This window comes from Cryptomeria japonica, chromosome 10 (genome assembly GCF_030272615.1).
Source record: "Cryptomeria japonica chromosome 10, Sugi_1.0, whole genome shotgun sequence".
Lineage (NCBI taxonomy): Eukaryota > Viridiplantae > Streptophyta > Pinopsida > Cupressales > Cupressaceae > Cryptomeria > Cryptomeria japonica.
Window position 1 is genome coordinate 237891589 of NC_081414.1, and position 14957 is coordinate 237906545.

General features: G+C 37.1%; 1 long non-coding RNA gene across 1 annotated transcript; it reads right to left on the minus strand.

Annotated features, from left to right (window-relative positions):
* Positions 1-10667: 10667 nt before the first annotated feature.
* On the minus strand, positions 10668-12241 carry LOC131055440 (uncharacterized). Its single transcript, XR_009108352.2, has 2 exons — positions 11142-12241; positions 10668-11019 (listed from the first exon to the last, which is right to left on the minus strand). It is a non-coding gene; the product is annotated as an uncharacterized LOC131055440 (long non-coding RNA).
* Positions 12242-14957: the final 2716 nt, after the last annotated feature.

The following is a 14957-nucleotide window of genomic DNA, read 5'->3' on the forward strand; positions in this document are numbered from 1 at the left end:
ATTTGGATTTTGGGATCTAAAGTGATTGATAAATTATGTTCTCTTTTCTCTTTGCTTTCAAACTTTTTTTAAAAAAAATATTTTGCAAATGCTTGGTAGCAAACATGGGGTGGAAACACCCCACATCTCAAAAAAAATTGCCCTCACAGTCTTTTGTCAACCTTGTAGTTTATCCAATTATGAGCGCGATTGAAGCTTGTTTGAAGCAATCCAAACGAAGAAGAGGAGCAAGTTAGCACAAAAACGCCTCAATGACCTTGTCTTCGTGCAATATAATCTTTGATTGCGCATAAGAAAGGTAGATGAAGTAGAAGGTGGTCCAATTGCTTGGATGATATAGATCCTCATAGTGATTGGACATCACAGGAGCAACTTCCATTGATTTTCGAGGATAACATCACTAATTTTGAGAGGCAGGCTATGGAGGAGGATGGGGGTGGATTAGTTTTCATGTTGGATGGCATTGAGGAAGAGGTTGAGGATGATGAGTCATTGCCAGTGTCAGAAGCAGGTGTAGACATAGTTCAACCAAGATGGAGGATGAGCCAACCATACCAAGCAAGGAGGCACAGTCACGCGAGTCACACCCACTATAGACTTCTAGGACTAAACCCTCTAGTTCTATCTCTCCCCTAGTTTTTGCTAGAGCTGGGAAAAGGAAGTTGAAATTGTAATGATGTATTTACTTTTGGTTTTACCAAAAACTCTTTACTATTTTGCTTTCAGGCTTCCAACCTGTTGTGACCATTTCACACATCGCCCCATTAAAATGGGGACCCCCTCTTTTCGCTTTTTGTTTTGCTTGTTCTTCTCTCTGCTTTTAGAGTTTTGAGTGAGTGAGTTGTCTGTCTAGGCTAGTGCTAAGCCTTAGGGGGTTTCTTTTGGATATTTTTCAAGCTGATTCCAGTCAAATTTTGAAAGTTATTAAGCGTCCTTCCGAGGGTTGATTATTGAAGTAAAGTAAGTCTGTCAGGAAGTCAGAAATGTCTTAAGGTTAAGTCTAGTTAGGGTTTTTTGAGGGAAAATTCAAATTTTGCCTAAGTGTTAGCATTTTGAAGATGAAATTGTGTATTCTTGCCTAGGTAAATTTTGATCAAATTTCGGAGGCAAGATGATGCCTAAAACAGAGAAAGTGCTCCTGTCCTTCACTGGAGGCCCAGGGCGAATTTCATTCTAAGTGCAATTTCTTATTTTGCGAGAGCTTGCTAACTGATTCCTGGCCTTGAAGATGACCTAACTCTGCCTTGTGAATGTTTGGAGACTTAAATTTTGAATGGATTAGCCAGAAAGGACAAAAGCGCTCCTGTCCCTCTCTGAAGGACCAGGGCGAAAATGTTATTTAATGCATATTTGTCACTGACTTTTCTATTTTGTTTTGTGCAGGGTCTCCCGGAGTGATTAATTGGACGTGACTTGATACTTTTGAAGATTTTGAAAGCATGAAAATGGTGAATTTTGAAGGTTAAAGGGAAAAAGTGCTCCTGTCCCTCACTGAAGGACCAGAGCGATTTTCTTTATGTGCACAATTTTAGACCTTTTTTGGACATTAACTCTTATTCGTAGTGTGAAGTAAGATGAAATCTTCCCTAGCAAAGGAATTTCGAGATGAAAAGTGAAACAATTTGGCTTAGACGGCAAAAAGTGCTCCTATCCCTCACTGAAGGACCAGAGCTTGAATTTCAAATTTGCACTATTTTTGCAAGATTAAAGTGATTTTACGATTTGAAGAGGTCAAGGGAAGCATGTTTTGTCCATTGAATATAATTTAAGCGGTCCACAAAGGAGTAAATCAACCCAAATGACAAAAAGTGCTCCTGTCCCTCACTGAAGGACCATGGCGCTTTTTCAAGTTTCTCCTCTTTGTTTGATATTTTATGGCAAAACTTGACTTGGATGGGAAGGACGAATGATGTTTTATGCCTTAGACGCAATTGAGGGGTTTAAAGAACAAAGAAATACACCAACATGTAAAAAGGCGCTCCTGTCCCTCTCCAAGGGTCCAGAGCGATTTTCTAAAAAGTGTAAATTTCTTGCAAAGCCAAGGCAAGTTTGTGATTGAAATGAATGGAAGAGGACATGATTAGCCCGTTGAAGATAATTTGGAAAGCTAGCAAAGGACGGACAGGCTTGAAATTGCAGAAGTGCTCATGTCCCTCTCCAAGGGACCAGGGCGAAAAACATGTTATCTAGCTCTCCTCTCCAATTTTGGACAAATCTAGGCCAAGGTGCAAGTTTGAAATGATGTTTAAAATGCTTCGAGGTGGAATTGAGATGCAAGAGTTGCAAATTTTGAAGACAATTTGCAAAAGTGCTCCTGTCCCTCTCCAAGGGACCAGGGCGAAATTTCCAAATATGCCCATTTACCTTACATTTTGAAATGCTATTTTTGTTTCCAGGACTCAAGAAGGAGTGGGGAATGATGTTCTACGCCTTGAGGGTAATTTGAAGATTAATGTGATCAAGAATTTGCACAAGGACTCAAAAGTGCTTCTGTCCCTCATTGAAGGACTAGGGCGATTTTTATAAAATCAACAAATTCCCTCCAAGATTATGCTAAGGCAAGGTTGTGCGAGATGGGAAGGATCTTCTAAAGCATGGTGAACAAAGATTTGACTTCAAAATTTGAGAATCCTAGCCTAAAAATGAAAAAGCACTCCTGTCCTTCATTGGAGGACCAGGGTGAAAATCCTTGGAACACTCATTTTGCCTTGCAAAAAACGAGTTGGGCATGCATGGAACAAGTGAAAGAGATCATTGCTTACTCCACAACGAGAATCGACAAATGAAAGATGAAGGATTGAGGACAAAAGTGAAAAAGCGCTCCTGTCCCTCACCCAAGGTCCAGGGCGAAAATGTCCTAAAGTCACGTTCCTTCTAAAGATCAAGTGAATTAAACTCAAGACTCCAATCAAAAATGCCATTTTAAAATGCCTAGATGAAGTTTGAGCGTGAAAATGAGGAATGCAGGGCCTAGATTGAGAAAAGCGCTCCTGTCCCTCTCCAAGGGACCAGAGCGAAGTCATTGGCATTCATTATTTTTTGCCATATCCCAACGTTGATATCCTCCAAATCGCATGAAATGCCAAAATTGCCAATTTCAAAATATTTGAAAAAATTAATTATATTGGCATTTAATAAAGGTGCATGGCATTTAATAAATTAATTTTGAGCCTCAAAAATAGAATTTTTTTATTATTAAGGCATTTAAAATTAATTTTTGTAATTAAAATTAAAATGGAGCGCTTTGAGGTATTATTTTTATCTATTTTATTAAGTCGGCCCCTCTTTTTTTGCAAATTTATTTATTTTTTGGCCTATTTTGCCAAGTCGGCCTATGGGGAGGTGAAGTGGTGAGCGCCCTATATAATAGGGGTATTTTGAGCAATTTTAATCAATCATTCATTCATTACTTCAAGTGCGATTTGAGGAGCAAGGAAGGAGGTGCGAAATCTAGTCTAATTGGAGCGAATTTGTCTTAAGTGTTGGAGGCTTAAGGTGGTGGAATTGATGCTTGTGAAGACTAAAGGAGGCGCCTTTTGCTAAAGGAAGGACTTCGATCTACATTTTGCCTAGCCAAAATTCACCTTATTTTTGCATCATTTTTTAGAATTAATTCTCAGGTGGAGGTATGGCGAGATCATCCTAGTCCCAACGTTGAAATTTTGAATTTTAAGTTTTTTAAAATTGCGTAGTTAATTAGGAAATGATAACTCAAGATTTATCATGAAGTTTCCTAATTAATATCTCCTGTCTTCCTTTTAAATCTTCCTTTCTACTCTATATTGCTACTCGCTTCAAAATATGTTACTCATTATGAAATGTTGTGTAGGTGTCAAGATGGCGACCCCAAAGGCAGGAGCATCCACTAATCGTCCAGCTCTCATGAAGGAAGATCAGAGGAATGAAGAATTGGAGACCAAGATCGTGTCAAAGTGGAGCAACATTGGAGATACCAACTTGGGAAACTTCAGTTTGAAGAAGTTTCGAGAGGTCCCTTACATTGGCAAGCCATCACCTATCGCAAAGAGAATAATTGAAAGCGACATCATCAAAGTGGTCGGTTTCCCTCCAACAATTCAGTGCCATGAGCTGATGATCGAATGTGCTCACCATTATGACCCACAATCAAGATCAATCGTGTTCAAAGAAGGGAACACTTTGGCTTACCTTTCAGAGGAGGCTATAAGTGAAGCTCTCCATCTTCCAAAGCATAAAGATATGATTTACAAAAGCCTAGAAGGAGCCAGGTTGATGTATGAAGATGATCCAAACACTTGCTTGAGCATCATCAATAAGAATTGGTTACTCAAAAGTCGTCCTCGCCTGAGCAAAATTCCTAATACACCACATAGGATTGACTTCCAGGAGGAGTACAAAGATTTGATAACTTTGCTCAATCGAGTTATAGGGGCTCCTCAGGCCTTCTATTTTGAGAAGTGGATGTTCTACTTCATCCAAGTGATAGTTCAAGGAAAAGGAACAATTCATTGGGCTAGAATTATTAGCCATTGTTTGGACGTGCAGTTAAGAAGACTAAAGCCTACCAAGTCATTTCACATGAGCTCATACATCATATATACCTTGATCAAGAGTTTCGAGTATGCAGGACTACCTCACAGAGGAGTGATTCTTATGTTCATTTGCATCATCCCCCTGGGAGTGACTACAAGTTAGTCAATGATACCTTCACGATGAACATCACCAGGATATTGCAAAGCGGGATTCACAATCGACTATCTCTAGATGCACAAGAGCTTGTAAAGAGGTATGGTGCTTGGTTCATCTAATTTCCAAAGTTTACATATATCAAAGTCTATGGGTGTCTTTCACCTCCCTACATGTTGCCGAGGTATCCGACAAACAAGATAGTGCTACTCAAGGTGACTAGGCAGTTGGCAGACTATGCAAAGGCATTCAAACACAGGCATAGAAATGGAATTCCCGTGCCCATCATATTGGGGAATTCAGTTGAGGTATGTCCTAATGCTCTAGCCTTGGATGATGCAGAGAGGGAGTTGGCCTCATATTCATTCACGTTCTTTGCCTTGAGGGAGAGTTTTGATCCTTATGGGTATATAGAGGAGACATATGGTAGGAAGTACAAGCACGAATTTTAGGTAGAAGACTTTTGGATGAATCTCTCAAGTAGTTTAGAAGTGAAAAGAAAGATGCATTCCAGATTACCTTTAGATTTTATCAGGAAATGTAAAGTCTACAAAGTGGCCGATCAAGCTCAGGACAGTGGCAGACATCTCCAGTCATCCTATGATAGAGAGGACAAAACAGTGAAGATAGATTGGAACGAGCCTGAGATTACAAACTTGAGAGCTTTGATGGCTCCAATTTTGTCATGTACTCGCAGATGGGTGGATGTACAACATCAAAAGTTAAGAGAACAGAATGTACCAATGACTTATACTTTGGAGGAAAGACCAGAAGAAGGAGGGGCAAGCGCAAGTGAAGACAATTCTCATCCTAGAGGCGCGAAGAGGAAAGAAAGACCCGAGAAAAAGGAACCCTCCAAGAAGAAGCAAGAGGCTAATCGAGATCGCTCATCAGGTACATCATCTTGACATGAGAAAAGGACAAGTCAAGTTGAAAGACAAGAGATGATGATGCCTAAGGTTGATGAATCTATGGAGTCAATAGTACAGAATGATAGACCTGAAAAAGGGAAGGCACCTCAGCATTCGTCAAGTCGATCTCCCCAAGTCAATGAGCTACATGAAGACAAGAATGATGAAGTGACATCTCCTCTCCAGGAAGACGAACCATTGCCTAAAGAAATACAAGTCAGAGAGACAAGATCCGCCATTCCAAATTGGTTGAAGGAGAGACTAACAAGGGTGATTGTGATTGAGGATGAAGATAATGTAATTGACTTAGAGAACCTTGTAGGAAATTCTCAGTAAGTAACGGAGAAGAAGAGGGCCACCAAGATGTCCAAGATGATCAGAGATGAGACAGGGTCCAGGAAGTTGCAGATAGCTACACCAACAGTGGACAAGTATGAAGGTGAAATCTTTGCAGAAGAGTACGATGTAGAAACATTTGAGCTTGGTCCACTCACTGCTAAGCAAGCACTAGATGAGGCAACCGATTCATTTGAAATACTTAAAGACAAGCTTAAGGAAGAAATGGAAAAGAATAGAAAACTTGAGAGAGAGAGAGGTGCTTGGAGAGGCTACTTTAGCCATCTCAATCAACCCTTGGGACGTCAGGATCCAGCAGTGTCTCCTGTGCAAGCTCTTCCCCTTGAATCAGTTGGCGAGGCAGAGAGAGTCAAGAGCTTGGTTCAGCTTATGAGCTTTTGGATTGACAAATCCCACACAGTTGCCGTTGAATTTGCAACAAGAATGATGCAGACAATCCACCGAGCTATCCAGGTCCTTGAGATCGTCCACAACCTGATGATAACGGTAGCCGCTTTCGCTCACTCTAGAAATGTTATCATTCCTGTTCTGCAAGCAATCAGGCAAACACCAAGGAAGATCCTATCACAAGAAAAGATAATGGATGGAGGAGCTCATAATTTACTCCAGTGGTCAACTCTACTTCAGATGAAGGAGGTTTTTTTCGAGCACATAAGCACCAAATGCAATCAAGTTGAAGGTGTCATCCATCCAATTCAAGACAAGGCGTTTGAGGTGTTATGTACCATTCTCGGCATAAGGATCGAAGTTGAGACAGATGTGGACCTTCAAGAGTTGGAAGAAAGAGTCAAAGTCATCTTTTGCAAAGATGAGAATGTCATCACGGATGAACAACGAGATCTAATGTTCGCTACTATGCTCCTGATTGAGAAGATCAAATAACTCGAACCTGGATGGGATGCGGCTCTTCTCAAAGCCTTTGATCAGGCTATCCACTTGGAGGAATGAATGAGGAATCTTTCCGAAATTCCTATTGCTGAGATTGAAGGAATTATGTCTAGATTCATTGCATATGCTAAGAAAGAGCATTGGAAGGGGAATAAGGTTCTAGAAAAGAGGTGGTTGTAGATGATGTGGCACCTTAATTATCATTGGTCTATGTTTCCTAGATTTTTGTACCAATTAAATATTTGGCTATGCATTTAATATTGTTCAACTAAAAAGGGAACTTTTTGTAACAAACCCAAATTAGGGTTTAGGTGTCAGAATCTCAGCCGTTGATCTTCTTTTGATCTGGGCCGTTCATTGTAATTGAGGATGCTATATATACCCTCACTCATTTTCATTTTGTCATTAAAAATTAGCAATTAGATATTAGAGAGAAGCAGTTAGAAATTAGAAGATTAGAGCTTTTGGAGAGAAGAAAGTTATTTTGTAGCAAGATTGAGGATTGAAGAAAGAATTTCAAGCAATTGTTGTCTATTTTGGCTTTGAGTTCAATAAAATATTGAAGTTATAGTGTTTTATTGCAATTCTTGTGGCTATTTTCATGGTTGTTTATTTTCTTGAATCATTCTCAATCGAAGTAGCATTTTTAGTTTGGAGGACTAAGTGTTGGGCTTGATCTTTGGTGAGATTCACGTTCCAAACCACTAGCTTCTTACTGATTGTAAAGACGCCTTGTGTGGTCAACTGAAGATATTTGGATTGCTTGAACCTTCAATCATTATCGAACTATTGATATGTACCTTTATGGTAGTGTCTATAATTCTTGATGATTCGAAAAATCACTAATCACCTTAAAAGATTGCATCAATTCCAGTAGAGTTGTAATTCTTTGACAATACTGAAATTGGTAGAATTTTACCAAATCTAGCCTACATTGAGTCATTCTTAGGATTAAATTAGAATTCATTTCTTGCAAACCCTATCTTTTGATCTTTTTTGAGAACTTGTTAGTTTTAAAAAAAAATTGTTCCTGCAATTCGGAAACGTAAAGCCCCTTAAAGAAACAGCATTCACAACGACCACTAGTGCTTATCCACACGTACAGACCCTACAACGAAGAACATTGGAGTCATCCTAATTGATCCTTTTTCTGCGATATCTTCGGCAATCAGAGGCTTTATTCAAGAGGGGATAAGGTACCCTTGGGTATTTTATTCTGTGTTTGATAGTGTACAAAATACATGTCAACACAACCGTCAACAATTGAAGCTTGTTTGAAGCAATCCACACAAAGGAGCAAATTAGCACAAAAACGCCTCAATGACCTTGTCTTCATGCAATATAGTTAGCTTGTTGTGGCTCAACACTTTAAGAGGCCTAGGCCACATAGAGACCATCTAGATTTCACTCTCGTTTTAAGTTAAACATGCAACAGCTTTGGTGGACCAAACAGCCCACTTTTATAATTAATCTTAAATAGTGTAATGATTTCATATGAACTGTAATCAGGCCAAACAGTCCAGGCATTTCATATCAACTGCTGTAGTAACTGATTGTGATGATCTCATTCGCTGTCATTATGGCCACTAAAAAAATATGATTTGTATAAGGGCAATGCCATGGTTGGGGATCTTTTTTGGAACAAAAATTTAAGGAAAAAAGCTGTGTAATTTGTGCATGTAATGTCATGAAACACAGCCTACCAACTCAATGTGGCACTGTTGTGGTAAATGCAATCTCAGTGCTAGCACTGCTGTGGTAAATGTACAATGCACAGAAACAAACTCGAATCTCATTTCATATTGTCTCATGTTTACGACCCACCTGCAACTCCAATGAAAGCTACTCCATTCCACGAGATGAAAATGCCACCACTGCCAAAAATGAAGTTGTTTACTATAGAATGAGTTTCGTCTTCTTTATTAACTTCATTGTCTCCAAGGATTATATTTCTTCCTCTTTTTAGTGTTCTGTATGACGATGCCAGTCATACCATTTAATCTTATTTTTAATATTTAATATGTATGATTAACAAAATCAATAGAAAATATTTTAAAATAAAAATAATTATATAAAATCATTCACAATTTATATTTTTTCTTTAAATGTCAAATGAAAAGAGTATTTAAATGACCAATCCATCAAACAGATATAGATTACCATCAAACTTCAGGACTGATATTCACCCATTGGTAATTTTAGTCTGTCTAGCCTCTAAACAATCACCAAACTGTAATCTACCATGACATATATCATGGCATTGCCCTTAATCTTCTTATATTTGTCTGTTGGACGTTGTGAACATACCAAAAACCCTGAAGGTATGCGAAGGTATGCAGGTATGCTATGAAACAAATGGTATGCCATTGAGAATGGTATAGAATCTATTTCTAACAATGCAATAGCAATAGCCTTAAACAACAAAAAATGACAAATAAATTGGCTTCTAGCAGTGCAAAACATTTCAAGGAAATCTTCTTAAAAAATCATTCCGGAAATAAACTTTTTACTATATCCGACTCCACATATGACTTACCTTGAGCGACAAATATCGAAAAAACCTTCACAAATCACTCCGGGATTTTTCAGCATTGAATCAGTCTAGATACTTATTCTTTAAGAATAAAAACAAATACACATTTTGAACAGTCAAATAACATATGCGCTGTCTATATTTTCAGAATCCAAAAATTGATAACAATATAGAGGCTTGAACTAAATATATGAACAAGAGTTTTAGGACTGGAAAAACCTTCATTCAGGAAATAGGAAACAACCAAACATCATACAATAATTTGGCTTCTAGCAGTGCAAAACATTTCAAGGAAATCTTCTTAAAAAATCATTCCGGAAATAAACTTTTTACTATATCCGACTCCACATATGACTTATAACCTTGAGCGACAAATCCAAACTATCGAAAAAACCTTCACAAATCACTCCGGGATTTTTCAGCATTGAATCGGTCTAGATACATATTCTTTAAGAATAAAAACAAATACACATTTTGAACAGTCAAATAACATATGCGCTGTCTATATTTTCAGAATCCAAAAATTGATAACAATATAGAGGCTTGAACTAAATATATGAACAAGAGTTTTAGGACTGGAAAAATCTTCATTTAGGAAATAGGAAACAACCAAACATTATACAATTGCAAGCATGTGCCATGTTCAGAACGACCTTGCAAGTTAAGAAACAACAGCTAATCTTCAGAGATATCAATGAGACCGGCATATATCACGATTCGCTTGATGAAATCTTTAGGTTAACCAAGCAAAACCCCAGATTACACAGTAGAACGCTTGTGAGACAATCACATCCCAGTGGAGAGCCAAGGTATATATAAAAAGTAGAACACTATAATTGGATATTGAAATCGCATTTGTTTTTGGGATAATTTGTTTATTAATTTGACCGACCTATGGAGAAATGGGCTTAGAAGTGCCACAAAGAAATGGTTGAGCTTTCAAAAAGGGTTGTTTAGTAAAATTGACCAATTAATGCTAAAAGAAGTCGTTAAGAACATTGAGAAAGCTGTAAATTTCGTGAAACTTCAGAGCATCAGCTGATATTGATAACTTTAGTTGGATATATTAAGAATATATACGACTTCTCATGAAGCTTTCTAAAATTGTTAAAAAAATCAGCCCCACTCTAGATAACTGTTAAAAATCCTCTACTATTCAAATCAAGATTCCGACTCATTCAGTACCAAATGTTTCCTGTTCTCATTAACAAGCTTGTGAGAGGACCCCTCTATAGCAGATCCCAGTGGAGAAGCCAAGAGATTAATCAAAAACAGAAACATCAAGATCAAATGTTGGAATCATTACTAGATCGGGGAGAAATCTGAATTTATTTTTGGGTATATTTTATTTAATTATTTGACACAGACTTATGGGGAAGAACTTTCAGAGAGCTGTAAATCTCGTGAAACTTTGGAGAATCGTATATGTTAACAATCTTAATCGAATATTTTCAGATATACATAAGGCTTCTAGCTCAGTTAGTAAAACAATTTCCTCTTTCCATAAGACTTCACTCTATGCTTATAGATCCCAACGCCCCTTACATGAATAAGTACAACCCTAATGGGGTCTTAGCCTCAAGACATTTGCCAGTTACGTATTATTCAATAGATCTTATGCTTGCACAAATCTATAATGTCAAAATACACATTCCCCTCCATGTACTGAAACACCCAGATACACATCACACAACATAATATTTGCAGAAAACATGAATCAAATTAAAAAAAATAAACAGATTCAGAACGGAAAAAAAAAATGATCGAAGGCAATACAGAACAGATACCTGTAGCATAGATTTGCAGAAGCAAAGTGGAATAAAAGGGATATGTAGGGAGGGCTATGGGCATGGGAGGACCAGGTAAGACCTTCAGGCTCATTATCACTATTAAATGAGCAATATCTTGCCATTCCTCCCATGCCTGATGCCCTCCTGCTACATCTTATCCCTCTCTATACCCACCATGTCTTTCTTTTTGCCCTTCAACAAACAACTGGGCACTCACTATAAAAGGCTATTTGTCCCTACATTCATTCTAATAAATAGCCTGCAATGAGTATCGGCTGAAGCCGCCTTGGGAAAATTAGCCAAACTCAAGCGACGACCTTCACCGTCTAGAACTGAACAAGAATGGCCTACTTTATAGATAAAAGTAGGGCAAGATTCTGAAGGGGTGATTAAAAATAATAAAAATTAAAGCTAATTATTTTAGGTCACGGACAAAGAGCCCTAGAAATTGACATCCCTTGCATTAAGTGTAAAGTTTGTACAAGAACTTTCTATAACTTTTTTGAAGTTGCTCTTTCACTCATCCCTTAAGTACATATAGGTGAAAAAAATTGAAGAAAATAATGTATTAGATAGCAATTTAATATGAGCAAATTGTATGGAAAAAGAGAGAAAAATAAAATAAATTTGTAAAAATTGTTTATGTTAGGTTTTTATTATCTTTATCTTGTTTTCTTAAATTTGTCAATTTTTTTCTTTATGTGTATGTCTTTTTATCCAAAGTCCTCCCTTACAACCTGATGCTCTGCAAAAAAGGATTAGAAAATCTGTTTGATGGCAACACACACAAGAGCACAAGAAACAAACGTTAGTGTTAGCAACAAAAGATTATCCTAAACAGGCATATCAAGAGAGATATTAAGCATGAAATAGAAAGCATATAAACATAAAATGAAATAGCTAATCAAGATGCTCATAGTTGCTCCTCCCTTGTTCCTCTCCTCTCCAAGTCCCAAATGAGTGTAGCTCTCAGCTTTTAGCACTAGCCATGGATGCCATATGGAGATTCAAGATGGTTGAATATGATAAGCAAATACTATGCAAGAGTAGATAGTGATGCTATAAAAAAGCTCTATGCTAATGCTAGTATAACAACAATACTCTAAAATGCTTCTCCTTTGCTTGAGGAGAAGGGTTCTATTTATAGAAGAAATAGGGAAATGAAGGGTTAAGATTGAGCAATCTTAACAAGGGTTAGGATTGAAAGTTGGGGATCCATGTGCACAATTGGCACCAATAAAATGGTGACAAGTTTCAACATAGGATTGGGTTGAGAGAAGAGGTTGGAGGCATTAAAGGCCTGAGAAGACCTCATGGTTATCTAGAAGGTAAGGGTCAAGTCTAAATTAAGATTTACCCATTGGATTAAGAGTTAATCCAAGGATAAACCTTTGTGCAAATGTTTAAGAGATAATCATGGTCAAAGCATTAATGGCCTGATGAGACCTTTGGGTTGGGTAGAGGTTGAGTCAAAACAAATGTTTTAACCATGTGGGAGGGTTGAATTAACCATTAATGGTTATTGGAGACTTTGGGGATTAAGTGGTTGAAGGTTGGAAGCTTTCAAAGGTTATCCAAGACTTTGAGGGTTAATTTGTTGAACACACAAAGCATTAATTGCTTTTCAAAGACTTTGGAGTCTTTGAGAAGTGACTCCAATTTGCTTAGGAATGTGACAATATTTAGGGGATGGATTAGGCTAATTAGGAAGGGTTTAGAAGAATCTAGAAGGGGTTTAGGCGTACAAGTGGATTTTGTAGGAAAATGCAAGTGGGAGAAATTTTGGTATTTTTCAATTAAAATAAAATCATTTATTTCAATTAAATGGTGTAAGTTGCATTTGGATAAATATTTAAATAAATATTAATTTATTTAAATGAGAAAAATGAAGATAAAGCATTAAAATGCTTGAAGACTTTGAGGGAAACCATTAAAGGCTTGAAGACTTTAAGGAAAACCATTAAAGTCTTAAGAAGACTATAGAAGGAAGCCATCAAGTTTGAAGACTTTAAAGCCATCAAGTTTGACTACTTTAAGGGAAACCATTAAAGGTTTCAAGTGGGTGAGGATAAATAGGATTTTAAATAAATAATTTATTTAAAATAGTTGTGCAACTTGCTTTTGTAGGAAAATACAAGTGGGTGGAGGATAAAGGTGATTTAAATAAATTATTTATTTAAAATAATTGTGCAACTTGCATTTGTAGGAAAATGCAAGTGGGTAGAGGATAAAGGTGATTTTAAATAAATGTTAATTTATTTAAATGTGAGAGGTGGGATTTTGGGGGATTTAAATAAATATTAATTTATTTAAATGTGAGAGAAGATTTAATTAAATAAATATGATTTATTTATTTAATTAATGGTCTGAATTTGGTTAAGTGAATTATATCAAATAAATTGAATAATTTATTTAATTAATAGGAGAAGAGGGTTAAGATGAATTAATTAAATATTAATTTAATTAATTATTAATTGATGGTTAAATAATCAAATAAATACTAAGTATTCATTTAATTAAGTGGACAGATTTATGTGACTACATTTGCCCCTCTTTGAGACGGTGCAGTTTATCGCATCGTTTCAAAGAAAGAAAAATAGGTGTGAAGAAATGCCCCATAAAATGTAAATTTAATGGGTGGTATGCCCCCTCGAGGGATGGGCCGAATTTTTTTGAAAAATCGGGCGATCTCTCGAAAAAGAATGAAAAGCGGAGGGGAGGTAGAATAGAAGAAATTAGAACTAATGATGAAAGAATGGGAGAAAATGGAGTGAATATGAAGAAACAACAAGCCAACGAGTACCCTGAGGTCATGCAAGAGATACATAGCAGATGTAGTGTGGGGTTTGGATTGATGCTATACATTTGATCAAAATTGTTTGGACAATCTGGTGCAATCGGTTTAATTGCCCCGGTCAAGTCAAAGCGTGACAGTTGATGTCAGTTGGTCGCTTGGACATGATAAAGTCTGAGTAAGTGAATCAAAGTGACCTGATGTGACTTAGACAATTGATGTAATTGCCCGATGAAGTCAAGGTATATGAAGCAAAATACTCGTTGAGACGTAGATAATTGATGTAATTGTCCGTTGGATTGTGTTTGATTGGCTAATCAATTGATAGTATGTGCGTGTGATGGATGGTTGTGGGGAATCATGGTAGCCCCGTTGAGACTAGGTCATTATGATAAATGCCTGATGTAGTCTAGGATTACCATAATCGATTACCTGTTGAGACCCGAAGATACTTGATCAGAGTATCTGTTGATAGTCTAGGTGTGTGTGAGACGATGTATCTGTGCAGATAGAGTAACTTTCTTGACTTATTGGATGACTTAGGATAGGAAACACAATCCCTCCTAGTTAGAGATGGATGGTGATGAACGTGGCTTGATTAGGCTGATTGGGACACGATGTAGGGTATGTGATGCTGATTATTGAGATGGGGAGGGTGGGGGGGGTGCAATGTTAGATAGAAGAAATGGAGGACCTATTACATTCCTATGGAAGAAGAGGAAAATAGAGTATCCATTGTCATTACTATGTATGAATGATATGCAGCTATTTATGAATGTATGGATGGATGGAATGCAACGGAATGCAATATATACAAATGAGATGGAATGATGATCCATGGTGCATTATTTTTCATCATTGAGCTTTAAAATGTTGTAAGAAAATACAAGCAACTTGACATAAAGATTCAAGATGACCAGAGTATTTCTTACATGGATTTTTATATAGCAAGTTAATACAAGCAACTTGATATAATGGATCAAGTTGACCTGAGTATTGCTTGCGGAACAGACAAGGAT